The 27,462-nt window shown below is 43.3% G+C and overlaps 1 protein-coding gene across 4 annotated transcripts in view; it reads right to left on the reverse strand.

Annotated features, from left to right (window-relative positions):
• Nucleotides 1-26,319, reverse strand: part of Tet2 (tet methylcytosine dioxygenase 2) — an 84,056-nt gene extending 57,737 nt beyond the window's left edge. For 3 of the 4 annotated variants that reach the window (XM_087624963.1, XM_087624961.1, XM_087624958.1), the window contains exon 1: nt 26,217-26,319. The gene's annotated coding sequence lies outside the window, so the exon portion shown is untranslated. 4 annotated transcript variants of the gene reach the window in all.
• Nucleotides 26,320-27,462: the final 1,143 nt, after the last annotated feature.

Genomic DNA, 27,462 nt, shown 5'->3' on the forward strand with positions numbered 1-27,462 from the left:
GTCCTCACACTTGTGCATTAAGCATTTCATCCACCAAGCCATTTCTCTAGCCAAACCAGGCCTTTAACAGAAGAGAAAGAAATCTCTAAAAGCCAGTCAGTCACTCAAACTATAAAATGTGTACATTCATACAAGCAAGGTACACTGAGTATAATATCTTTCTTTTGAAATTCTTTATAATTGTATTTTAAGGCACCGTCTCAGTCTATATCCCAGACTGGCCTGGAACTGACTATGAGGACTAGGCTTGCCTTGACCCTCCTTGCTCAGCCTCCTGGGTACTGGGATTCCTAACATAAGCCACCATGTCCAGGGACAAAGCCATCCTTTGTCAGTACTTGGATCCATTGCTAACCACATGTCATGAAGGCTCCAGGTTCATCTTGTTGGCTCTTCCTTTCCCTTTAGGGCCCTTCCGAGCCTCCCAGCATTAGCAGCTTCCTTCCTGCGCAGATGCTGCCTCTGCCTGCTGAGATCCTCCAGGTCTAAATGGGGTCAGAGGAGGTGGAGTGCACTGCACAGCAGGTTACTGACCTCAGCAGGGTGTGTCCACAAGATGACTCTCCCCTTCCACACACACCCAGAGCTAGTAAATGACCTCAGCAGCCCAGTTCTCAGAAGAAAGCGCTATTTCAGAATCTCAGCAACTTGGCAGCGATGGCTTTTTCCTTAATACTTTAAAAATGATCACACAGGAGACAACCACTTTAAAGCAAAGCCACGGGGGGGGGGGGGGGGGATAAGGAAGACCTCGTGTCATTTCTGCTCTTGTTCCTCCTAACTTACACAGAGAGTAAAAGGAGGAATTCAGCAGGAATTCGCAGAACGAATTCCAGCAAGATAAACACAAATGTGGCCCCACGTAAGTTGTTTCTGGTCAAGTCTTTAGAGACCTGAGATCCCAAACAAATCTGAAATATTAGCCAGCATTGAAGATACTATGGCCATCACAGTGTTTTCCCTGCTCCGAGAGAAAGCCGGGAGCCAGGCAGCATGCCAGAGAGACCTATAAATTCTGCACTATGAGCAGATGATATATGTCAAGTTACATACTCGCCAGAGATGAACAAACAAACAAACAAAAAAAAAAAAACACTGTGAGGAAAAAGGTATAGTGGGTATGTTTAAAAATAAAGATGGGGGGTTGGAGATTTAGCTCAGTGGTAGAGCGCTTGCCTAGCAAGTGCAAGGCCCTGGGTTCGGTACCCAGCTCCGAAAATAAAGAAAAAAAAATAAAGATGGGACATCCACACTGGAGGGAAATGAGGAGAAATGTAGCAGAAAGCCAGCCAGCTCTCTGTTATTTCAGCAGACAGGAAGCTGAGGCAGGAGTGTGGCCTACCCTGTTCCCAAACCGTCAGCCTTACAAAAGGAAAGCATATGGAAGTTTTGGAGTCTGAATTATACACATTTGACACTCTTGACACCTGCCAGTATTTGAACTCTTTGATCAAAGTCTGGGCCAATGGCAAGCGTGTCTAAATCTTTAACTCTGAAAGACAGCAAAAGATCTGGTTTACTTTAAATCCACTAAATAAGAAATAAAACTTCCAGGGGTTGGGGATTTAGCTCAGTGGTAGAGCGCTTGCCTAGCAAGTGCAAGGTCCTGGGTTAGGTCCCCAGCTCTGAAAAAAATAAATAAATAAATAAAACTTCCTATGACAGTGGTGCCATTCTGATATCCAGACATTTGTGGATTCTCTCTGAAAATCCCATATAAAGAGAAGGGGAAGAAACCGGTAGTGGAACACGCCTTTAACGCAAGCACTAAGGAGACAGAGGCAAGGGGATTCTCTGTGAATTCAAGGCCAGCCTGGTCTACAGAGCAAGTTCCAGGACAGCCAGGGCTACTCAGAGAAACCTTGAAACCGAAAGGGGGTGGGGCGGAGAGGAGAAAGAAGAGGATATAACATTTGCAGTGGTTTTAATGGTGGTTGTGGTTGTTTAAATGAAAAATTTCCCCTTTAGCCTCAGGCCTTTGAACACTGAGTCCTTAGGCTGTGTGGCACTATTTGGGGAACATTTAGGAGATGCAGCCTTGTATGACCCTGTGGGTGGGATTTAAGAATTGAAATCTTCTGCCATTTCTAGCTCAGTCTGTTCTTTGTCCCCTCAGTTAAAGATGTAAGCTGACAGTTTTCTGTCCCTGCCCTATGCCCATTGCTTGCTCCCTTACCTCCTGCCATGGCGAGTCTTACCCCTGCAGAGCCACAAGGCAGAAAACAACTCCTGTGTAAGTTGCTTTTGGTCTTTGGGCTTTTCCAAGGCAACAGAAACCAACTAACAGAGAGGATGTATTGATATGGTTACATACAGGACAATAATTCTACTGGAAAGCAATGGGGGGGTGGGGGTAGGGAGGAGCTCAAGACAGGGTTTCTCTGTGCAGCCCTGGCTAGTCTTGAACTCACTCTGTAGACCAGGCTGGCCTTGAACCCAAGAGCAGCAGCTCTAAGGTTCTCAGTCTTCCTAACGCTGTGACCCTTTAATACTATTCCTCAACATTGGTCGCTATCTCATGACTGCGATTTTGCTACTGTTATGAATCATAATGTAAATATTTCTGTTTTATGATGGTCTTGGGTAACTGCTGCGAAAGAGTTGTTTGGTCCTCAAAAGGGCTCATGATCCTCAGTGGTTGAGACCCCCTGACTTAGATGCTGGCTTTGATTCTGGTGGGACAAATACATATATCATATAAACAGCCAGAGGTGGTGATATACACCTAGTACTCTAAGAGACAGAGGCAGGGGGATAACCACAAGTTCAAATCTAGGCTGAGCTACTTATTTGGCAAGTTACAGGCCAGCCAATGTTACACAAGGAGAAAAAGTTGAAGCAGGAGCGGATGATCTACAGAAACACAAGGTACTTTAAATTGATAGAAGTATCTTAACTTTTCCTGTTACAAGACTGTAAAAGATATGGGTTTTTTTTTTTTTTTTGAGACAGACTCTCACATATCCCAAGCTGGCTTTGGACTTGCTACACAGCCAAGGCTGATCTTAAACTCCCAATCCTCTGTCGCTTGAGTGCTGGGATTGCAGGTACTTACCAACATGTATAGTTTAATGCAGTATGAAAGAGTGAAACCCAGGGCTTTTCTTTTTTTTTTTGCACGTTAGGCAAGCTTCCTCCACCAGCTGAGCCACACCTCTAACCTCTACTAACACAGTTTTTACAAAGAATATTCCCTCAGAAGAAATGTATAACCACAGTTCACAGTCACAACGCTCATCGCTGGGTTCAAAGACGGTTTAAAAGCATAAGCTCTATTCCTTTAGATTTGTGAGTTTCATGTCATAAGGTGCCATGGTGGATTCCTGGGAGAAAAAAAGTCTTCGACCGGACTAAATTACTGACTGCACTACTCATAGTGGTCACACATTAAGGATCAGAAGTAGACTGTATGCGCTTTATAGAGTTGCTTTAAATCTATGACTCTAGGGCTGCAGAGATGGCTCAGTGGTTAAGAGCACTGACTGTTCTTCCAGAGGTCCTGAGTTCAAATCCCAGCAACCACATGGTGGCTCACAACCATCTGTAATGGGATCTGATGCCCTCTTCTCGTGTGTCTGAAGACAGCTGCAGGGTACTTACATATAATAAATAAATAAATCTTTAAAAAAATCTATGACGCTAGATATTAAAAATAGTTTACGTTCCAACATTTTGAGGAAAGTATGAGGCTTACATTAACCTTACTTCCAATGTCTTTAAAACGTTCAGGAAGAATGAATGTTAAACTACGAATTGTGTCATAAATGACTCATAGTCCTGCCTTCGAGTGGAGGCACGTCCACATGAGGGGAGATTTAAGGCCATTTCAGGAGTGGTGTCAGTCCCAACATCAATTAGATGGACTCTAAGGCCTGGTGAGATGCAGAACGACATGTGACATGAGCAGTCCCCCTCCAACACCACATTATAAGGCTGGTGACCTTTGGTCTATTATTATTTTCTTTAAAACAAGCATTACTTGGCTGGAGAGATGGCTTGGCAATTCTGACCACATACTGTTCCCTGCAGAGAACTCAGCTCCTGGCACATAGGTTGGTCACCAGCAGCTACAGCTCTAAGGAGTCCAATTCCTTCAGGCTCACTTCGTACCTGTACTCACATGCCACACAGCCTTGTGCATACGTAATTAAAAACAAAAAATGAATCTCAAAGAGCTTTTTAAATAGTGTCGCTTCAGGGACAGTAGTATCAGATTTTAAACGAGCATGCTTTAATCAATTCCTTTTTTGTTTTTTTTCGAGACAAGGTCTGACTCTGAATCTCAGGCTGTCCTCAAAGATTCCACGTAGCCCACCATGGCTTCAGACCCTTGAGTCTCCTTCTTCAGCATCTCTAGCACTCAAATTTCAGGCATGCAACTCCACAGCCAGGTGGGTTTTTATCAAACCTCACTTCTAATAGAAAAACAAAAGAAAGGATTTGTAAAAAAGTCGCAAAAGCAAGAAAACTCTGGAGCTACCTTTATCCGCGTTGTTAGAACAGATCATGCATTTTGCAAACTAGAAATTATATTTAAGATGAAATAAAAATAATTCTATCACAATCATGCAATGGTGGCTCGCACCTGTCATCCCAGAACTTAGGACATGGAGGCAGAAGGAGCAGGAAGTAGAAATTCAAGATTAAGACCATGTGTGCAGGCCTGTGTGTGTGCCAAAGTATGGTACAGTTCCCAAACAGAAAACAAAGATAAGAACTTTGATCATAATCATTACTGTCCTTACTATCATCATCATCACCATCATCACCATCATCACCACCATCATCATCACCACCACCATCACCACCACCACCACCCCATCATCATCATCATCATCATCATCATCATCACCACCACCACCACCACCACCCCATCATCATCATCATCATCATCATCATCATCATCATCATCATCATCATCATCATCATCATCATCATCTAGTCAGGGTCTCAGTATGTAGCCCTGGCTGGCCTGGAACTTATATACACCAGGCTGGCTTCCAAGAATTTCTTCACAGACACCTGGCTGCTTCTGTATCCAAAGTGCTGGGATTAAAAGTATATGCTATCACACCTAACACAGATTTTTATCAAAAAGCACTGAAGCGTCAGGGTTTCAGGCCAGCATGGTTGGGCTACATGGCAAAATTTTATCTCAAAGGGAAAAAGAAGAGGGGCAGGGAGAGGCATACACAACTTAAATAAATGAGGTCTCTCTTGCCATAACCAATAGTAAACAAAACACCTAACATCTGGCATGCAAAGCCTGAGTCACAGAGTTGAGCAGGGTCCCAGTCCTCATCTACGGCCTACCTATAAGCCATGCATTATTTTGGTTGCACGATGCTGGACAGGCCCAGAAGTGGCAGGGAGGGAGGCCCTGGCTGAGGCAGCAGGACTGCCAGCTCCCTTGGAAGCACTTCAGTGAGCAGCACAGCCTCTCTCAGGCACCTGCTGCACTTGGGCTCTGCTTCTTCCCACAGATCCTAAGGGATAAAAAAAGACCGACCATCGTTAAGTCTCTTTGAATCTAACATTTGCTGAGGGGAAATGTCCCTTTTCACTCTAGTGATAGCTAGAGAGCAAGATGAGAAGGGGGGAAACTTGGGGAGTGGAAAAAACCCAAAAATATATACAAAATATAACAAACTTTTAAAATACTTTCAAAATGATATAAAAATGTATAATATCGAATGGAAGCAAGAGGCTAACTTTTCAAAATCTGGCCCAGTTAACTGAATTTAAAACTATCCTCCCCCCAAGTAAAGATGCCGGATAGCACGGAGAGGTATAAATTCAGTCAGGCCTAAGGGTGCATGCAACCTGTACTTGGAAAGGTAAGACAGTGAGACCCAATCTGAAAAATCAAGCAAAATAAAACAAACGAACAAACAGAAAGCCAAAAGTACATGTCAAGGTTGGATAATCATATGAATGGATAAGGAATTCAAATGTTTATATTATAACACACATGACTATCTAAATGAAAGTAATTATTATTTTGTTATAGAGAGAGCATAACTATTGCTACTTTAAGATTGATTTGTTATAAACATTTTCGAAACAGCACAAACAGAACAAACCAAACTCTGGAGCACGGCGCAGATCATAGGTAGGACATGTTCACACAGAGCGGCATTATGGACTGGATAATAATTGATGTTTTGCCTGCATGTATGTGTGTGCTCTGCACATGTGCCTGGTGCCTGTGGCGGTCAGAAGGTGTCAGAGTTACACATAGCTTTGAGCCATTATATGGGTGCTAGGCATTGAATCAGGTCATGTCTCCAGCATGTAAAAATTCTCCTTAAATATTCAAAATCAGACAGGAAGATGGCAGGGCTCAGGAGATAAAGTGCTTACTGTACGAGCTGAATCTGAATCTGAGTTTGATCCCTGGAACCCATGTAAAATGAAAGGGGAGAATATATTACACAGACTTGTCCCCTGCCCTCTATACACGCCATGATATATGTATATTCCCCTATAATAACTTTTTAAATGTTCAAAATCTATTTTTTTATTTGCTAAGTCTTCTGAAACAGATGCCTGAACAAAAACTTTGTGCCCACGGACGGCCCTTTGTTGAAGGAGTTCCAGCCACCTGTAGCTTCGGTGTTATCGAAACCAGTGTAAGAGCTGTCTACAACCATGCTACGGTGAAGATTGGGGCGGGGCAGAGAAACAGAGGGGATCCTCAATACGTCCAATCAGCCTCATTACGGGACAAGGTGGAAACCATCAAAAAATCGTCTCAAGGAATATCGGCTGTGATCAACTGGAGCATTCATGGACTATGTAAAGACCGACAGGCACGCACAAACAGTCCCCTAACTGCAAATAAGAAAGATACAAGTAGAAGCTAAAGATTCCATGGCTTCTGGACCTTTGGGCTAAGGTCAAGTATTGAGACCATCTTAGAAAGCTACGCTGAGAAGCTGTGCGTGAGCTGGTCTCTAATAACCTCAAGACGTTAACGTAGGAAGACTTTACAAGCTCAAGGCCAACCGAAGAAACAAATTTAAAAAAAAAATGAATAAACAAATGGGAAAAAAATTCTCAGTACTCATAGTTAAGAACCCAATAGACTGGCCTTTCCTCACTAGGAAGGCACTGCTTACCAGGCTTCACTTCAGACAGCCTTCCAGCAGCAAGCACGGATGAAGTAAGTTACTTAAGTAAGGCACTAGGTGTATGCCAGGTCAGGGTGTACATGTCACCTGCACTCCCTGCCATGGATGAAGTCATGTGTTATACAGAATGCAGGTCAGAGGTAGCATAAATCACATTAAGAGTCACAGCTGTCAACAAATAACTTTCTATTACAAGAACTCACTTTCAGACGATGCGGCGAGGCAAGGAAGGAAGCTTGGACACTAACTGCACATTCGGTAGAGATGCTAACTTGCTTTGTAGCCCTTGTACCGTGAGCCGTGAGCATTGTTAAGACGGTAACTGAAGAAAGCCCACTGTCTCCTATAGACCCTTATGGGAGTCACATCTCTATGTAGATCCTGCTCTTAATAAAAGATCAGAGAGAGCTAAGTGTTCATCGTGAATAATGCCATGGGTCCATCAAGGAGGACAGCAGGCTACTTACTTCAGCCACTAGGATAGGGGTGGGTGGGATGCTTGAGGTTTGTGAGCAGCCTGGACTTATGATCACATATTTGACATTAATTTGAGACTGTTCAGAAACTTGTGCAGTTTCCTTTCTTGGCTTCCTATGTTACAGTCTGAGCTTTGGGTATGTCCTGCAGTTCTCCAATTGTATGCTCTGCTTGCCCTTCCCTGCCCATTTCCTTTTTCATTTTCGCTTTTGAATTTTCTGTGGCCATATCCTTGAGCTCAGATTCGTTGGTCACATCCAGCTTCTTAGCGAAGTCATCGAAGGCACGCTTGCCACTCCTGTTGCAGCATGCTTGTGATCCAACAGCTCTTTAGGTCTTTCTGAAAATGTCTATCTCTGTCAACATCGTCCACCTGTTCTTGCATCCCTCTACCTTTTCTCCTTACTCATTAGCATATTCATCATTAAAACCACTTCTGGGTCCAACGAGATGGAGCTGCTAAAGCTGACACCTGGGTTTCACCACCGAGATGCACATCCTGAAAGGAGAACTGGCTCCTAGAGGTCATCTGACCTCACTGGATGCATGCACACACACCACACAAACAACACATAAGCAGGCAGTGGTGGGACACGCCTTCAATCCCAGCACTCAGGAGGCAGAAGCAGGCACATCTCTAAGTTTGAAGCCAGCCAGGTTGGCAGAGTGAGTTCCAGGACAGCCTGGGTGACACAGAGAAACCATGTCCTGTAAAAGCAAACAAAGCAAAAAACCTAAACACTATAAGTATTAGATACAAATATAATACAAATCTTGGTAATTCCCATATTGGTATTACATTTGCATCTTTTTTGAGTATCTTTTTTGTAAATGCCTTGTGATTGTTTGTCCAATGGCACTCACAATATCCTTGGCAACTGCCCTCGGTAAGACTCGACAGTGCAGGAGAGGAACACTGTACTCTGCTGTGACTACTCTGTCTTTTGTGAGCCTGTGCCTTGCACCATGAACTTTCACCACTGTGGTTCAAAGGTATTTCAGCCAGCTGGATAAAACTGGATTTCTTGAGTGGTCTACAGTTGGGTTCTCTTCCTTCTGTCTATATTTAGGCTAGAACCTGATAAAATTCCAGAGTGGGCAGGATAGGGGATGGGATCTCTGTGAGTTCGAGTACAGCCAGGTCCACATAGTGAAGCCAAATATAAGAAAGGGGGGGAAAAGCCAGAATGTAGGTCTTATTCAATAGTTTCTTGAAAGTCTAATGGAACTCTCTGGCATATATCAAAATGATTTCTTTCCCCTTCTTGCCAGGAAGCATGTGATGATATACTACCAACTTCGAGGGAGAGCTGGTGGCCCAGGAGGCTCGTGTGGGTGCCGCACTGACTGGGTGATTCAGGAGTTTGCACTCCTTAGCCACACCAAGCCCCCAACAAGTCACTAACTGCCCAGGTTTTCCCACCCTGACCGTAGGTCCAGACAGTCCTTCCTGTGGATTGCTCACAAGCTCTGCCTCTCACAATCTGCCTCATCTCCTCAGCACCAGACTATGGGTTTCCTCTGACCTTCTTTTGAAAGAACCAAGCACTGTTGGTTTTCGTCTCCCTCATCTTTACTTGTCATTTGGACGGAGTGGTGACTTCTATGTCCTCTACCTGACAGACTGCAAACAGGAAATCTGCCATTTTTAAAAACTAAAACACAAAACCACCAACCTCCACTTCAACTCTATATAGGGATATATAAAGTCCAACTTTTTCTTTTCTTTTTTTCTTCATTATTTTTCTTCTCTACGTGTCCCAAGACTAGGTTCTCACTGTATAACTCTAGATGACTAGAATTCTCTATATAATATAGACTAGTCTGGCCTGAAACTCTCATAGATCTGCGTGGCTCTGCCTTTGGAATATTGGTATTAAAGACATAACTTACCATACAATATAAAATTGTATTTTGAAAGCTGTTGAAAATTGCACATAACAAATCATCCTATCCACCTGTGACCTCTTTCTAAAAAAATATTTTGGGCCACACAGTAGAACATACCATTAGTCCCACCACTTAAGAGGCAGAAGGAGGTACATCTCTCTGTGAGTTCGAGACCAGCCTAATCTGCATAGTGAATTTCAAGACTGCCAGGGTTATGTAGAGAGACCCTGTTCTCAAGAAAGGAAACAAAACTTATTTAGTGGGGGCTCAAGAGATGGCTCAGTAGTTAAGACTGACTGCTGTCCCACAGGACCTGAGTTCAATTCCCAGCACCTATGTGAGTGCTCACAATTATCTGTAACTCCATTTCCAGGAGATCCAAACTTTCTTCTGGCCTCTTATAGCACCAGACACCATGTGGTACACAGATATACATGCAGAAAAACACTCATAAACATGGGAGAAGATATTAGTAATAAATAAGAAATGTCTAAAACAAAATCCAAAGGTTTGGGGGGGGGGTTAGGTTTGTTTTTATGTGTATTTTGTCTGCATCTATGCTTATGAGTCCTAGTGACCTTGGAGAAGAATGCACCTGATCCCCTAGAAGTGTAGTTATAGATGGTTGGGAGCCACCATCTGGCATGTGGGTTCTGGGAACCAAACCCAGGTCCCATGGAAAAGCAACAGGTGTTCGAGGTCTCCACACCCTGTGACTGCCTTTTTTTTCCTTTCCTTTCCTTTCCTTTCCTTTCCTTTTCTTTTCTTTTCTTTTCTCTTTCTTTCTTTTTTTTTTCTTTTCTTTTTTTCTTTTTGTGTTTTGTTTTGGAGACGAGGTCTCACTATGAAGATCTGGCTGTCCTAAACTCACTCTGTAGACTAGACTGACCTAAAACTCAGAGATTAACTCTCTGATTTCTCCCAAGTTCTAGAATTAAAGGTGTGTACCACCAAATCAAGGTAAGACTGTTTGATAATGCCAAGCACATCTGAAGTCTAAGGAAGCTAGCTAGAAGATTTGTATCTCATCATGAGAGCAGATGCCAAGAGATACCAGAAACCACAATCTCTCCTAGCCCCAAGGCTAGCAGACACTCTGGAAAGCAGGAATCAACTGACCTCCCCTCTGCTTAGAATTGGTTGTTTAAAACTCAAAGGTGGTGTTGCAAATCGTGTTTTTAAGCACACAAGGTTCTTGAAACACTGTAGCATTCTAAGAATGTGGAAAAAGAATACAGTTGCCATTGTGAAGCACACTTTAGGTACAATGTTTCCTTTGAGTCACAAGCTCCTGGGAAATTGTATTACAAGGTTTCCATCTGCAAATCCAGCTGCACTAGGAAATGAACTACAAAGAGAGACCCTGTCTGGAAAATACAAAGACAAAAAATAAATGTGTGGGATCATAATGTCAAGAAGAAAGACAGACATTTTGGGGGCTGGAGAGATGGCTTAGCAGTTAAAAGCACTGGCTGCTCTTCCAGAGGTCCTGAGTTCAATTCCCAGCAAGCATATGGTGGCTCACAACCATCTGTAATGGGATCTGGTGCCCTCTTCCAGTGTGTCTGAAGACAGCTACAGTGTACTCATCTAAATAAAAAATTAATAAAAAATTTAAAAAAGAACAACATTTTAAGTTATTCCCTAAATTCTTTGTAATGAGATTTTGGAGTTTAAGAGTCAACTGCTTTCATAAGAAGCAGTTGGATGTTTAAAATGTTGACATAGGATATTACACAAGCAATATCAGATGGTCAGTAATCCACCAATGTCTCCTAAATTCTTAGTTCAAACGATTCCAAACTACCAGGTACGGTGGTGCATACCTGCAATCCCTGCTCGGTAGTCTGAGGCAGGAGGATCTAGAATTTGAGAACAGCTTGTACTGCACAGTAAGACCCAGTCTCTAGCAAAATAAAATTTTAATTACTCCAAATGATTTTAAATACAAGTGTGTTTCTGTTACCCACACAGAAGAATTTAAAGCATTTTGTACAGGTTAGGACTGCTATTCTCTCCCAGCCCTCCAAAACACTTAGGGTTATAGACTAGTGTTGAAGAGAAGAGAAGAGGTGGATATGAGAGACTGAGGCATGACCAAGCCCAGGGAGGGAAAAAGATGACAGAAGCTCTGTGTGTTACAGCCCAAGACGAGACCTTAAAATCCACTTCCTATTCAAGACCTCTGACTTCCACAACATTCAGTCGCATAGACCCACACACAGATGCATACTCCTGACTAGAAATAGTCATTTAAAGAAGAGCACAAGAAGCGATTAGAGTTTTCAAGAAAAAAAATAAGAGAATGTTTATAGGAGAGTGTGTATGAAGGAAACTAAAGTGTAGCATCCTTTTAAGGAATTTAAAGAATATATGAAAACAAAATTCACCTAAGTTGATGCTTAAAATACTAACACCTGAAGCAAGCCAAATTCTGTGTGAGGATTGCTCCTCCTGCTCGACATGTTTACGACACCTTGGGCTGAGTTCCAGACATCAAAATCATGTTTCCATTAGCAGTAAGAAACGAAACAACACACACACACACACACACACACACACACACACACACACACACACGCTATAAATGGCACTAGGATATAATTTTTTCTTTTGTGTTGCTAGCATCTAACCCAAGCAAGCCTTGTTCATGTTTGCCCGTCTATGAGCTATAGCCCCGCCCCCAAAATATGGAACTTACAGACTTACCAATATGGCATAATAGCATAGAAAACAGAAAATTTGGGGCTGGTAATACACTCTCCCTCACACATTAAGTAAACAAATACAAAAAAACAAAACCAAAAACATTATGGTAGAAGGGAGGAAAGGAAAGAAGTAAATGCTGGAGAAATACTAAGTTTCACAACCTTCTTTTGGCAGGGGTGGGTCAGGTGGGTCAATATGGAATTTTTATTTTCTCCAGACAGGGTTTCTCTGTTTAGCCTTGGTTGTCCTGGAACTCAGTAGACCAGGCTGGCCTTGAACTCAGAGAGATCCACCTGCTTCTGCCTTCCCAGTACTGAGATTAAAGGCGTGTGCACCACCACTGGCTGGCATTGTTCAATCTTAAAAATGAAATGATCTATGGTAAGGAAAAATAAAAATATAAATACTTCTAATTATATTAATTTTAATGTTTAATTTGTACCAAGTACGGTGTGTAGTCTCACCACTTGGAGGCTATGGGGTCAGAAGTTCGAGGTCGTCCTCCGACATCTAGCAAGTAGCTTGGGCTACCTAGCCAAACAGTGAGCCCACAAGCTTGGTATGATGGTGCACACTCAAGGCAGAGAGAGGCCGGCCTCAAACCCTCCATCAAATGACCTGAGATTCTATATCTTCCTGGCTCCACCTCCCAAGTGCTGGTAAACTAGGTGTGAGTCACCACCCCACCCACTCTCAGTGTTGGTAGTTTTTAAGCCATTCATGCGATCATTTAACATTTCTAAAGTCAAGCTTATTTCCATATCCCTAATAAGAATAATAGAGGAGGGTCATAAACAGGTGACAAGAGGAGCTAGTGTATCTGACCAGAACAATCCGAGGATGGAGATGATTCCCCATCTCTTCAGACCTTATGCCACTACTCTGTGCACTCTTTCCCGGGCCCAACACTGGGAAAGTTATGCCAAGTTCAGACCAAGGACCAGCCAGGCAATAAAGGAATCAGTCCTTCGAGTAACGATTGGGAAATATCCCAGGAAAGTCCTCAGATGCATAGTCGTCTATAAATAGCTATGTAGCCTATGCTGACCTCAAACTTATGGCAGTCCTCCTGCCTCAGCTTCCACGATGCTGGAATAACAGGCAAGGGGATCAAAACCCTGCTTCTTGCCCGCTCCACAGAAGCAGAGATGAGGGTCGATTTCTCCCTGACCTGGACAAGTGCTCAACATGCATGAGGAACAAACAGCACCACTGAATCCCAGACAGACATCTCATCAGCTCCTCTTAGCGACATAGCAAAACTTTTAGCTGTTCCAACTCCCAGATGGTGGAAGCAGGCTAAGATAGGATAAGGCGGGCTGGAGAGATGGCTCAGGGGTTAAGAGCACTGGCTGCTCTTCCAGAGGTCCTGAGTTCAAATCCCAGCAACCACATGGTGGCTCACAACCATCTGTAATGGGATCTGATGCCCTCTTCGGGTGTGTCTGAAGACAGCAACAGTGTACTGTACATACATAAAGTAAATAAATAAAATCTTTAAAAAAAAAAGATAGGATAAGGCGACGCAATAAAGGCACACATACCTAGTGAAAAAGAAGTTTCCTGTGGCATGATCTAATGTAAACATGGAATCCGAGGAAACAGAAACCATCAGAACAGAAAGTGGTTAATATTGCCGAGATTAGAATTACATATTGCTTCTCAAGCAACACCAGCAAACCGACTTTCCCTTACCGTCTTCTCTTGTCTCGCCTCATTCGTTAGAGTCTATCTCTGGTCACAGTGCACAATGCTGTGTATGAACTATGCTTTTATCAAATCTAATAAATAATTTAAAAGTGGACTGAAGGTGGTTAATGTCAAAGGGGTAATCATATAAGTGCTTGGAAAGGCATTTAATGCACACTAAATATGAAATGCACATTAAAAATGAAAGAGGATATGGCTCAGAGGTAAAGTGGCCCAAGGCCTGTAAAACAATCACAACAAAAACAACAAAAAAATCAAATTCAAATGAACACGCAGAATTAAACCTGTAGTTTACAAGAATTATTAAAAGTGCAAAGAATGAGAGAAAATCCACTATTTGACAATTTGTTACAAAAGCAGGAATCAGTTGACAGTCAATCTTGGAGTTTTTATGGTGACAGTGTTTACTATTCACTGAAAACTATTAGTGTCGTCATTTCTGTATGTTTTCCTCTCACCCGGCTAGCACGTCTGTGTTCAACACTTGCTGGCACTCAGTTTAAGACACTTATGAGCACTTCATTACTAAACTGCATATGAAATCATCTCTCACTTTACTCCCCCCGCACTGTCATGAATGCACCAAAGGATTTAGCCAGGTATGTATTCTAGCATAATGGGAGCTGAGACAGGAGAACTACCACAAGCTTGAGGGCAGCCTAAGCTATGTAGTTAGCTCAAGGACAACCTAGGCCACACAAGAAGACTCAGTCTTAAACAAAGCCTACAACTAAACAGATAAACAAATGTCTCAGACTCTCATTGTAGTCAACCCATTGCTAAGCAACGTTTCTCAGTACAGATACACACAGTAGTTTTGGGGGAAATATTTATGGATACATTAACTAAGTTAATTTGTAACAGCGTTTGGGTCAGCCTAAGAATTAGAGTTAACTGGCTTCAGGACTATCTCCCCTCCTCATTTGCACACAAAAGTGCTTGTAAGAGTCAAAAGCTGCCACTATTTTTTATTCAAAGTACTTAATTCAGATGCTAATGGTTTTAAAGAAGACAGGGTGAGGCAGCTTTGGACATCTACATTTCTCTCCCGGGCAAGTTTAATCTCTTCAGGATTTTCTTGTTTGGTATCACAGTCCAAGAGCTAGCTAAATGGTTTGTGAGATGCAGCCCCACCCCCATTGTTAACCACCGCCAGTCTTCAGAATTCTGGAACAGTCTATAAACATTAAATCTGCGTGGTGTTTGAGCATGTGGGGTGGAATGAGATTAACCTGGAGCTGCTCTGGAACCAGACATTAATCTTAAATTGTTCTTCACACACCTTCCACTTGCAGATGATGTGATGGCAGGGAAGCCACAACTGGATACAGCACAAACACAACTCAAAACCTGCTCATACGTTACATCAGAACCGGCCTGCTTACCACTACAACTCGCCAAGCATACACAAGATCGACTTTTAAAGTCACGACGCTTAAAACAAAACAAAACAAAAAAAAAAAAAAAAAAACCTCAAGACTCTTTATGGGTAAATACAAATGAAAATCCCCAGAAATCAACCAGGGAAAGGAGGAAGTCCCAAGTGAAAGCTTTCTTTCTATTGTGTTAACCCCCAGGGTGAGGTGGGTCCTCAGTGGGGTGGGGCAGCCATCCCACAGGGTGGATTTCCAATGCCAGTGTGGGAGTGGGAAGACAGGAGCCTCGAAAGTATCAACTTTCTCTGGCCATACTTCCTGCTTTGGGGACTTGGATCAGGGATTCACCTTTCAAGACTCCAAAATGGAAAAAAAAAAAGAATTGTTTTCTTCTCTTTTAAAAATAAAAATTGAAATGGACTTTTTTTTCATACACTATGTTCTGATTATGATTCCCCCTCCCTTGGCTCCTCCAAGATCCCCTTTTTGTCACTGTTGATTGTCATTTGAAAGGCATTTATGAGAAAGGGCCATACTTAATGCACTGGACACTGTAAGTAACAGAACCAAGCCATCCTCTACTAAAACAAACAAACAAAAAGGCTGTGAGCCTCCGGGGACACAAAAGATTAACCTAACTCCCCCTCCCTCCACCTCTCCCTCTTCCTCCCTCCGACCCCCCCAACCCACCCCACCCCGCTACACACACACACACACACACACACACACACACACACACACACAAGTTCAGCTTACCAGGCTTTGGTAAGTAAACTTTGAATTGAGCAGGATGCACCTAAACACCTTGACCTTGGGGTCATGACCCGGTCAGAGCCAGGACAGGAGATTTTTGACTATTAATTAAGGGGGTGGGGACCCGGCAGCAGACACAAAAGCCTCCTCTCTCCCAGGGGCCTAAGTGTTTGTAAACAGTGCTGCCAAGAGCGCAGGCCCACGTGTCTTGCGACAGGGTCCTGTGTAACAGACTTGAAAGTTTCTTTTGCGCACAGAAACCTACTTCTTTGGCCATAAAAATATACATGCGGATGACAAAGAATTTTCTCTCACAAGGATTCAGTTTATCTTTACTCTTCCTTGTTTATTTAAATCACTTTAATATTAAATATACTGGTGCTGAAGGGCTTGGTGGCTAAAAGCATTGGCAGCTCTACCAGAGGACTGGGGCTCAACCCAAACACCCACATGTAAGGTCACAAAAATCTATAACTCAAGTTCTGAGAGATACGCCATCCTCCTGTGGTCGCTTCAGGCACCAGGAATGCACATACATACATACATGCAGGCAAAAAAAAAAAAACTCTTAATAAATAAAATTAAAAGAGATCAAGGGCTGGAGAGATGGTTCCATGGTTAAGAGCAGTAGCTGCTCTTCCTGGGCTCAACTGCCAGCACCCATGTGGCAGCTCAAACTGTCTGTGACTCCCATGTTAGGACTTCTGACACCCTCACACAGACATACATGCTGGCAAAACACCAATGAACATTTTATATATATATATATATATATATATATATATATATATATATATATATATATATATACACATATATAAAACCAAGCTATATCTTAAATTTTAAAAATGACACGTTCTGGGCTAGAGAGATGGCTCAGTAGTTAAGAGCACTGACTGTTCTTCCAGAGGTCCCGAGTTCAATTCCGGGCACTCACAAGGTGGTGGCTCACAACCATCTGTAATGGGATCCGAAGCCCTCTTCTGGTGTGTCTGAAGACAGAGACGGTGTACTCACATACATGAAATACATACATACATACATACATACATACATACATAAATCTCTTTTAAAAAACAACATGTTCTGTCTCTTAATGCTTGACATATGCACTTTGTAGAAATGATTTCAAACCCATTTGAAAGAAACTTATAAAATTTTCCACTTCAAAAAAAGAATGTTTGTTTTAAAAAGAAAGAGATCATTTCAAGATAGAGAAAGTCTAGTTCTCAAAGCTAATGGGCAATTCTTAGCAGTAATCAAACCCAAGCCACTGAGAAGGAGAGCCATCAGCCAAGCCGTTGGTTAGGGGAAACATCTGCAGAAATGTCTGCTACCTTTGGCTTCTGCATAAAACAAACATAATTTAGAGTATAAATTTTAAAATGTGTTATTTCTAAGACATACCTAAGTTTTTACTAAAAGAAAAATTTATGTGTTATGCCTATTTATGTTGGAAGATTCCTTCTTCCCTCAAATCTGAAAGGTATTTATTTATGTTATTTTTTCCTTTTGTTAACTTTAAAATAGAAATGTGAGTGACTTAACATTCATTTTAAGATTCTTGCCTGAACATGATGATGGATCAGCCAACTTCATCTGCAGAAAAGCTGTTTTACTCTAATTACAGAGGGGTGAAAAGTGAGCCTTTTAATGCAAAAGTCATGAAAGGGGAAAAAACAAACAAACGAACCCTGAGATCATGCTACAGCCAGTAGCCAATATGAAGATCCTGAAACTTCAGATCAGGAACTTTTTGCAATGCAGAAAGAACACAGACAGGGACTAGAAGCAAATGGGCAGGAGTGAGTGCAACTGGGGCTGGGATGGGCAGGAGCAGGCCAGGGTGCTGACCGACACAGCTGTGACTGGGCACCTCTGTCTACCTTAGAGGATAAGGCCTCGTTCTAATGGGTGACCTTCTAATTGCAGACGGGAAAGAAAGAGAAGAGTAACTCAGACACCATTTCTCATCATCTGGCTTCCACTGTCATTACTTAGGCCACTGCTGCTTTCTTTTTCTAAGACAAAATACAAGAATAAAATAAAACAGAGAGCCCTGTGGATAGTTCCCATTAAAGTGTAACACTCTGTGAAGGAAGAAACTTGATAAGGTACATTTTGGCAATGTCCATAAAGCCATGACAATGACAATTATTATGGCTACAGTACCCACAGAACAAACTTTGGTAACTCAGAACACAGTACCAAAACCCAATATACGGCACAGTACACAGTAATGAAAGGCAGCCTCCTCCACCCATGCCTGGCCACAGGCCCAGTTCTCTGAAGAGAATAGTCCATCAGCGAAAGCAACATCACTTCTTTTGAGTGTGTTTTATTTTTCACATAAATTTTTTTTGTAAAAGTAAAGTTTAAAATATCAACAGCAAGAAAGACATGGTAGGGCACACCTTTAGTCCCACCACTCAGACGGCAGAGGCAAGAGGATCTCTTGAGTTTAAGGCCAGCCTAGACTACAGAATGAGTTCCAGGACAGCCAGGAATACATACAGAAATTCTGTCTTGAAAAACAAAAAACAAAAAACAACAAAATCCACAACAGGGAGAAATGACTCATTGGTTAAGAGCATGTGCCTCTTGTGGAGGACCTGGCTTCAGTTCCCAACACCCACACGGTTGCTCACAATTACCTGATACTGTAGTTCCCAGTGATCTGATGCCCTCTTCTGACCTCCACAGACATCAAGCACACACATGCAGACAAAACACATAAATCATTCTTTTTAGAAAGTCAACAACAGATGCAGACAAGTACCTCACACTTTGCATCAGACACCCAGGAGGCTAAGGCGGGAGGATCAAGAGTTTAAAGCCAAACGGGGCACAGTGGCGCTCGCTTATAATCCTAGTATCTGGAAAGGTGGAGTAGAAAAATGTTGATTTCAAGGCTAGCATAAGGAAGACACTGCCTCAAAGAGAAGGAGGAGAGAGAGAAGGGAGGAATGCCAAGGCCATTTTAGGCTAAATCAAGTTTTAGGTCCAGCCTGGGATACACAGTAAGGCAAAAAACAATAAATCACAATATTCCAATTTCCCACAGGGGAAATCAAATTTTGGAAGTTCATAAAAGTAAAAATGGAGGACTAAAGGGTAGTGAATAGAATCTACCATCAATAAGTGATTCTCAAGTACTAAGAGAAATTGGAGACCGGGCGCAGGGGCAATGTCTACTACTTCAGCACTGGAGAGGCTGGGGCCAGCTTGACCTACATGGTCTACATGTTGAAGTCCTGTCTTGTAAAAAAAAAAAAAGTCAAACTTTAGGAACTGATGAGGCCCTCTAATGCCTTTTGTTTTCAGCTAGGTAAGACCCAAAATTGTCTGTCTAGTAATTTGTTGCTAAAATATTCAACCTATAGATTTCATTTTTAGATCTTACCATGAATTGAGCATCCACTTAACCATGATGGCCCTTTACTGTTTCTTAGGTCCCACCTCCTGAACTAACTGCAAAAGGCTACGGAACTGGATATACTTCGCTAAAATATAATGGTGCAATCACATGCATAATGGAGAATGGGGCCTAACTTCTTCGTCCTGAGATAAAAGGGCATAGAACTAGGTATACACAGGGATGAGTGAGTGGAGAAAGCCAAGAAAGAAAGACAGGCAGACAGGCAGACATGAAGACAAGCACTGCTGCACACATCCATAACAACTAAAGCACAGAGGAGGCTGAGGTAGAAGGAAGCTATCATGGACTACATGGTGGGACACTGTAAAAAAAGAAAGAAAGAAAAAACAGCATTGGGTCTGATCGTTTGTGCCTGTAATCACAGCACTACAGAGGCTATTGCCATGAGTTTGATCATCCTGGGCTACAGAGCATGACTCTAGCTTTAAAAGAACAAAACAAAACAAAGCAATAGAACACAAATTACTATTTCTCGATGGAAAAATGATTGCTTAGCATGTCTGAGACCCTGAGTCTCTCTGTCTCTCTCTGTCTCTGTCTCTCTCTGTCTCTCTCTGTCTCTGTCTCTCTCTGTCTCTCTCTGTCTATCTCTCTCTCTCTCTCTCTCTCTCACACACACACACACACACAGAGAGAGAGAGAGAGAGAGAGAGAGAGAGAGAGAGAGGAAGAGAGACAGACAGACAGATAGACAGACAGTTGCTTGAATCAATGCCAGCTTCCTGGGTATAACACTTTACTAAAATTGTGCAAAATGTTACCACTCTAGGAGAACAGGTCACATATGTAGGATCTGTGTGCATTGCTTCATATAACAACTATTGCAATAACAGCCTCAAATATAAATATGTAACTCCAGAATAAATTTATTAGAAGCCACTAAATCCTGTGGTGAAGATGGGTGACTTTAACAGAGGACATTCATCACCCTTTCCTGTAGAAGTTACATTAAAGAAACTACCTACCTACCATGCATCCCTACCTACCACCTACCATGCCCATCCCTGAGGCTTCTAACATTATTTCCCTACTGTGCTTTGAGTGCAGATGACACATGTTCTAGTAAAAGAAAGGAAGAGTTTCTACTAGACCCTGCTAGTGAATGAAAAGACATGGAAATCAGCAACCGCGCAACAGACAGAGAGAAATCTGATTTAAAAGAAACACTTGCAGTATTTTTAGAACAACAACAAATTTATTTTACACTCTAAATTATCCTTCAAAAATACTTCACCCCAGTTTAGTCATCTTTGGTTTTAATTCTCAGACTATTTAGAATAGGATTTCACATCAGTATGGGGCTCAACACACTGAACTCTATACTTTCTTAGATGGGCAGGGTAAGCCATCAGAAGATGGAGTCTGGAGGGCAGCAAGTCTGAGCCCAGCATAGTAAGGACCAGGTCATCCTGGACTCTGCAGTAAGACCTTATCTCAATCCAGAGTTGAAGAGATGGCCATGCAAGTAAGAGCACTTCGTTCTTCTGGGACCTGGATTCAGTTCCCAGCACCCGCATGGCAGACCAAGGGATCTGATGATGCCCTTTTCTGGCCTCTGCTGGCATGGTAGGAACATAATACAATATATACATAGAAATACACATAAAAATAAAAGAAACACCCAAAACATATCTTTAAAACTACAGGTTAAGATTATCAAACCCGTGCTGGAGAGATGGCTCAGTGGTTAAGAGCACTGACTGCTCTTCCAGAGGTCCTGAGTTCAAATCCCAGTAACCACATGGTGGCTCACAACCACCTGCAATGAGATCTGAAGCCCTCTTCTGGTGTGTCTGAAGACAGCTACAGTGTACTTATATATAATAAGTAAACCTTAAAAAAAGACTATCGAATGCATTTTTCAAAATTATTTTCAACCTACCACTCTGCTTGCTAAAGCATGGAATATTTAATACGTTTTTGCCTATAAACTTCTAAACTGAGATTTTTCCATTTTTAAATATCTATTTATTTGTTTTGAGACAGGGTTTTGCTACATAACCCTGATGTCCTGGAATTCACTGCGTATATCAAGCTGGTGTCTAACTTGCAAAGATCTAGCGGCCTCTGCCTCCTGAATGCTGGGATCAAAGGCTTGTGCTACCACATCCAGCCTAAGATTCAGCTGTCAACAGAGGTGGAAATAGGGTATCGGAATCCTTGGACATGTAATAGGTGTTTGTAAGTCACTCAGTGTAGGTAGTAGAATTCAAACTCCCATCCTTATTATCAAGCAAAGTATTCTTAACTGCTGAGCCTTCTTTCCAACCCCTTCAACACCCTTTATAACAAGTAGAGAAAGTCCAAACTGAGAATTTGCTACACTGGACATGGCAACTCAAGGTCATTTCTATGGAGAAGGATGATATATCTATCTTAAACCTGGAATGTTCTACAATGTCCATTTTATAGTCAGAATACACTTGGGAACAAGCAAGCGCAAAGTGCACATGAGACTTCCTGCTGGTGGTCACAATGTTACAAATGCTCTGGCTGCCCCTCCTCCCCTGCCCGACCCTACACACACCAACAGATGCACTGCATCATTCAATAATGTCACAGTATTCACTTAGTTTTGGCAGTAAACTGTAATAAAAACCAGAGCGCTAGACCCAAGTAAATACTGTGTGTTTGGCAAAAGTCACTGTGGCTGTGTTCTTCAGCACGGTTTCCAAGATGACCACCAGCTCTGCTTGGCAACTGGGCTCTCCCACAGTTAAGTCTCCAACTGTAAAGCTGGCTCACAAGACATTTTCCTGCCACTGGCTTTGGTCTGATGCTGCTCCTAGGAACTGCTATTCAATGGTGGCATGATCCTTGAGAAAGCATAATTTTGATGAATCAGTGATGTCCCATTCAAGAACCAATTATATCTTCAAGTAATGAGCTATGTAAGATTGAGAAATTTGATGATGGAGAGATGGCTCGGCAGTTAAGCACACTCATGACTCTGGGCAGAGGATCTGGGTTCCAAGCAGCATCTATGTGACAACTACCTGACCCCAGATCCAGGGGGATCAACATCCTCTTCTGGCCTCCAAAAGTACCTTGTACACAGAAAACAAATCTTCTTAAAGATTTATTTATCTTATGTACGCGTGAGTACACTGTTGCTGTCTTCAGACACACCAGAAGAGGGCATCAGATCTCATTACAGATGGTTGTGAGCCACTATGTGGTTGCTGGGATTTGAACTCAGGACCTCTGGAAGAGCTCTTAACCACTGAGCCATCTCTCCAGCCCAAAACAAATCTTTTTTTAAAAAATAACAATTGAGGGGTTAGGGATTTAGCTCAGCGGTAGAGCGCTTGCCTAGCAAGCACAAGGCCCTGGGTTCGGTCCCCAGCTCCAAAAAAAAAAAAAAAAAAAAAAAAAAAAAAAAAAAAAAAGAAAAATTAGGAGTGATGATAGCATAAAAGTCAGACCTAGTATAAAATCCCAGGTAGATTAAAACACTAGCATTTCACATTATCTCCTTTGTTTGTTTGTTGAGGTGTCTCATTCTGTAGCTCAGATTAACTCCAATTTTTTTTTAAACAATCTTCCTGCCTCAGCTTGCCAAGTGCTAAGATTACAGACTTGAGCTTGAACATTTCTAGGACATTTTATGATGACAAGTTCATTTAACCATTGACTAATTTGCTTGGGTAATGATGGAAAATAGTTCCTTTTACCTGTGTTGGTGATTCATAAGAAGGGTTCCCAAAAGAGGCAAGCAAACAAGGAAACAGTGGCACTTGGCTTACAACAGGGTCTGGGTGGAGCTAGAGAAATTGATAGGGAATTTCTAACTTCAACAAGTGAAACCAAAAGGAAACACAAACCCAGCAGCCAATAAGGACTGGGGTAGTCATCCTAAAGGGGCCAAAGCAGGTGAGCACATTGCATGAGAAGTGTTGCTGATGCCAGTATGCAGGGCCATATGTCACCACATGGAAACTACACCATCCCCCTGGTTCCCAGCACAGACTTAAACAGTAAATCTACTGAAAGCCTTAAAGAATACTTGACAAATAGTGAGTTTAAATAAATCAAAGCCTTGTTCCAAGTTAATTTTTCACTAGTTCAAGATGTGAATAAATAAAACAATGTATCTTTTAAAGGTACCCATGTTGTTATTGTTTTAACATTTTTTTTTCTAAAGTAAAATCAACTGAAATAGCTCTTAAGAACTTTTGGAACACTTAGGTGGGCCTTTAACACACACAGTAAATGAAAGGTTACTGTAGACTCTCCATCCTATGCTTGTAATAATTTCTCTAAGAAATGAGAAAGTGTTTCTTTTTACTCAGAGTGCTCAATAATATACAAATTTTCCCTGAAACCCCTTAAAATAATATTACTTAGCAGCTGTTTTCAGCATAAAACTAAAATGTAGCAAGTAACAAGGATCTAAATTTTACAACAGGAAAGAGTAGGCCTCTATGATAACATATTGATAACATATAACATATGATAACATATTAAAAAAAAGCCAACTTAAGCATTCTTATTGGCTAGGATGGAAAGCACTTTCATGTAGTTTAAGGGAATAAAATATCATGAATCTGAAAAGTTAACAACCAAAGAAGTCATGACACACTGGCCTGCTAGAGAAACAAATTACTTATTTTTAATTGTGGATTGCTGGAATAATTGACCATAGTTTTCTCAACCAACAATAGACATTTACGTAAGGGGAGGGGGAAGGGAAGCTCTGTGTTTCCTCTACTACTTTAGGGCAAGTCAGAACCAATGAACTGCTTCTGTTCAGGGATGAGTAATGTTTCTTCCCTCTGGTCATGTAGATGAGCCTCTAGTACTAAGCTTAAAACAAACTTAGCCACATTTCTCATTTCTGAGAACCAAAAACAGAAAGACTTTTAAAATGAACTAGTAAGGGTTTGGAAATTTGATTTATGCAGTGACATGCCTTTCTCTCTACCCTGGAAATCAAATCAACTCCTACTGATCCTAAGTTTAAGCCCCAATCTTTCATAAACACTGTTCTGCTTAAGGACAGTTCTTTAAATTAATATTTATTATGTTGTAACTTATACTGTATTCAAAATACATTACAAAACACACATGTAAACACGGAGAAGAATGTAACTCCTCTTCAGTATGTCAACTTTCCATTAAAATGCAAATGTAATGATTTCATTAGTTAGGGTGCAATACCCACAGCCTTAAACCAAACCAATATATTTTCCCTGTGAATCCCAACTTCCCCTAACATGTAATCTTATCCTCATGCTGGCTCTTTGCTGATGAATTCTGAGCATGATTTTGCCATTATAATCCTAATTAGAGCAAAGTACCGTATGTGACTTGTGATTTTTAAATCTTCTACGGATGTATTCTGCTCCCCGGATAGACAAGCACCACAATATTTTGCTAAATTTTACGAAAACAACTTGGAAAAAACAAAACAAGCAAACCTAATTCTATTTCAGATCATTAATCGGGAGAAAGAAAAATTGCCCAAAGCAAACAAAATCTATCGTGAAGTCATTAACAAGCAAGTAACATGTCTTTTAACTCGACCTTCTCAAGAGTCTGTCCAGGCCTCGCTTGGTTTAGCCAAACGTAGAAAACTCTCCATGGAAAACCTATTAGCTTTCTAACAGTAAGCAAGAAGGTCTAGGGAAGAGAGTCAAGATCTGAGTGAAGAGTGGGGAGGGGTGTGTGTGTGAACGACCAAATAAAAGAGTGAATGCCAGAGTTAAGGAAATTTGGGATGGGACTGTTAGAGACCTTCGCTGGGATTGGGTTTCATTTCTTTGGGCGCCCCTGACCTTGCCTTCTCTAACTCGGAACGCTTCGCCCGCCCCCTCCCCCGGCCTGCGCCTGCCTTTGTGTGTGCCTGTCACTTAAGGGGAGCAGAACGAAGCTGATTCGGGGGCAGCACAAAGCCAACACACAGATTTGCACAGATTCTCTTACACACATTTCCCAAACTGGAAGGCATAGCCCACGCAGAGCTTGTGAACCTTGAGAAAAGTGGGTTCTGGTCTTGTTTCGGGGAGCAGAGAAACTATTCTTTCCTCTTTCACTCAGCGGCACTAACAAAACGCGCGGACTCAAGAGAAAAATAAAAAGAAAGAAAAAAAAAACTCCACGTAGTGGATCCTTAATCCACTCACTGTGACATCTGTCTAGTGTAGTGGTCCACGGGGGGACAAACGTGCTGGAAGCTGGAGACACAAACCCAGAACAGGACCCAAACAAACACTACTGGGGATAAAAGAGTCAAACACACCGGGTCAATGTTCTTTCAGGGGTGTCTGAGGATGAACTAGGGGCTCCTCTGACTTACACTAAGGACAGGGGAGAAGAGGATCAAAAGAGAAAGTGGTGGTCCCCAAAGATGAACTCTTTCAGGAAGGCAGCCCCAAGAAAACACTCACTTTCCTGAGACTAAAAGGCCAGAAGAGCGGCTGGTGGGAGGTACAAAGGTAAGTTTTCTGGGTACGTAGGGGGGACACGCATTAGCAGGAAGAAGGGATCCAGAAGTGCAGGTTGCAGGAGAAGGGGGTGCTGAATTAAAACTATATTTGTCAGCCATGTTGAAGAAGCTCCTGTAATTTGTGAGGCTTCCCTCTTCCCTCTTGGTATTTGTGGGTGACATGACAGTCCCCGCAAGGCCGTGAGAAAGAGAGGGAGACTGGAAAGGGACCATTCCGCGGCCGAAAAGAGCGAGGAGAGAAAGAGAGAGAGAGAGACAGGCGCGGACAGCAGCGCTCTGACCTGGTTCTGGTCCCTCAGCCTCGCAGTCCGCCGCCGTCGCAGCCGGGTCTCCTTTCTAACAAATCCTACAGGGCAGCCATCTTGCTTCCTTCTGCTCCTCTACGAAAGCAGCCTCGCCTCCGCATCAATATTCATAAGGCAGTTTGACGTCTGTTCTCTGGGCTCGGCGGGGCCGGCTCTCGGGCGGCCGCCGAGGGGGCGGACGTGACTGGCATGCGAGCGGCGCGGGCACGAGCGCGGGCGCGGGCTGTGCGCTCGCTCCCTCGCGGAGGCGCGGCGGGGCTCAGTCTGTGCGCTCGCTCCCTCGCGGGGCCGCGGCGAGGCCCAGGTTATGCGCTCGCTCCCTCGCGGAGGCGCGGCGGGGCTCAGTCTGTGCGCTCGCTCCCTCGCGGGGCCGCGGCGAGGCCCAGGTTATGCGCTCGCTCTCTCGCGGGGGCGCGGCGGGGCCCGGGTTGTGCGCTCGCTCCCTCGCGGGGACGCGGCAGGGTCCCGGCTGTGCGCTCGCTCCCTCTCGGGGACGCGGCGAGGCCCGGCCTGTGCGCTCGCTCCCTGGCGGGGGCGCGGCGGATCCGGGCTGCGCGCTCGCTCCTCGGCGAGGGGCTAGGGGCCTCCTTAGCTCGGCTCCGCCCCTGCCTTTCCGCAGCCCCCGGACCGCTGGCCGCACACCCGCGCGTGGGCCTCCGCGCCTCTGTCCCGGAGGGGGCCGCGTACGCACTTGGAAACTCTGCGCCCTCCCGCGCGCTCCGGGGCCCCCTGGTTCCCCGCGCTCCCACTGCCTTGACCGCAACGGTCAGCTCCCCAACTCGCCCCACACCCTGCCACCCCCTTTCCTGTCGCCCAGCCAAGCCGCTCTCCATTTCTCCAAGGCCGAGCCTGGAGAGCTCGAGGGGCCCGGGTGTTAAAGACTCCACACTGCAGCAATTCGGCGGCGCCGGGGCTCTCCCCGCCCAGGCCCACCTTCTGTTTACTTTGGCCACGTGGGCCGCGCAGGGGGGCAGTCTCGCAGAGCCGGGAGGAGTGGTGTCCCTGAGCCCCTACTTGTCACTGGAAAGAAATAAGCCAGCAGTTTTTAATGCTCAAGTCTCCCCCATAAGTTCCTCTATTTTGCACAAATTTCCACTCTGTACGGTAAAGAAATGAAGAAACCGCCTTGTGGGAAGCTGGATTCCGAACAAGCAGCCCTCAGTTTTCCCTAAAGTTCAAGGCTTGTGCGCACCAGCACTTCTGTTGGCAGTTTTCTCTTTTC

Source organism: Rattus norvegicus, chromosome 2 (assembly GCF_021556685.1).
Source record: "Rattus norvegicus strain SHRSP/BbbUtx chromosome 2, alternate assembly SHRSP_T2T, whole genome shotgun sequence".
Lineage (NCBI taxonomy): Eukaryota > Metazoa > Chordata > Mammalia > Rodentia > Muridae > Rattus > Rattus norvegicus.